Source organism: Condylura cristata, unplaced genomic scaffold, assembly GCF_000260355.1.
Source record: "Condylura cristata isolate star-nosed mole 26May11 unplaced genomic scaffold, ConCri1.0 scaffold00011, whole genome shotgun sequence".
NCBI classification, from domain to species: domain Eukaryota; kingdom Metazoa; phylum Chordata; class Mammalia; order Eulipotyphla; family Talpidae; genus Condylura; species Condylura cristata.
Window position 1 is genome coordinate 19,569,988 of NW_004567112.1, and position 1,528 is coordinate 19,571,515.

A 1,528-nucleotide genomic window follows, 5' to 3' on the forward strand; every position below is an offset into this window, starting at 1 on the left:
TTTTTCAAAGTATTAGTAGTATAAGTCGTGTGTAATAATTGTGTATTTGCATATGACCCTGTAGTGGTAGGTAGATGAACTTGTCTGGGAAGCTTGGTCTGCATGGTCAGCTCTGGACAGCCCATCGGACTGACTGAAGGGTCTGGGCCGAGCCTCCCGTCCCCAGCTCCCAGCCGTGAGAGCCGCTCCCCTGTCACATTCCTGACAGGCTGTAAGAAGGAACCCAGTTCCCCAGAGGCCCAGAAAGTCACCCACAGGGCCCGGCTGGAGTGATGCTGGCATCTCACGCTGTCAGACCCACCAGGCTCCGGGGGCAGCAGTCGGGGCTGACCACCGAGTGGACTCAGCCGCGGGCTGAGCCTTCCGCCTCTTTTCATGTACATCTTGTTGCATCACTAAAACTGTTTGATATAAGCCAATGTCATTCTCAGGGAGCGGGGTTATCACGCTTGGTCAGAAAGAGTCCCACAAATAGTCTCCCTGCGAATGCTGTTCTTCCAACCAGCTTCTCCAGTTTCTGCAGCCAAGGTCGAAGTCCAGAGCAGCCCAACAGTGGAGGAGGCAGAATTTTCCCCGGGGGCATCTCCTCCCGCCCTTCCCTGGGCAAATTTTTAGAGATGGGGCTATAGTCACCTCATTACATACTCAAGCTAAACTCCATTTCTCATCCGTAAAGGAACTGCCTTAAAGATCAGAGAGGACAAAGGGTTGTATTTCAGCCTGGGCGGGGTGCACAAGCAGAAACAGGTGTGAGGCTTGCTGCTAGCGTTGCTGATGACGATGCTGTTGCCATTTTTTGTATTCTGCAGAAGTTAGTCTTTTCAAGATTTTTTTAACCTGGCAGGTGCTAGCTAAGATCTTGAGTAGATGTGTCTGGGTTCCATCCCCCTTGGCCTGGAGAGCACACCCCTCCTGGCCTGAAGAGAGCAGAATTGAATAACAAGCAGGAACTTCCTAAATCTCCAGAGGCGTGTGGTAGATCACATCAGACTTGGTGTTTAAAAAAAAAAAAAAAAAAGCAATGATTAGTGTTTTTTGGTAAACAAAATCATAAAGCTTAATGATAAAAATATAACGAGAGAAATACACTCAGCAATAATCTTATCTGGCTACCATTTTATAATATTTCTGATTGGTCTTTTACATAATTGCAATTATATTCTAAATTCTGTATGTGGTTTTACATCCTTTCATTTTACTTCATGTCATGAATATTTTTCAGTGTCATGAAAGCTCTTTGAAAACATTATTTTTAATAGCTGCCTAACATTCTCTTCTAAGAACCATAACTTACTATGGGGTATGAAGTATAGCCTTGGCCTGGATTCCCAGTGAGCACCGGCTGCCATCCCTAAAGCTACCCTTTGCAAAGAGCAGTGTTAACACCAAGAAAAATTTCCCACTGTTTTGATTTCCTGTCTCTGGCTCAAGTTTCTGGAAGATACATTTGGTCCAGACCAAGATCCACAATCGACGGGGCTCAGCCCTATGGGGGTGCCTCTGTTCCTACAAACGCACCTGCTCGCGA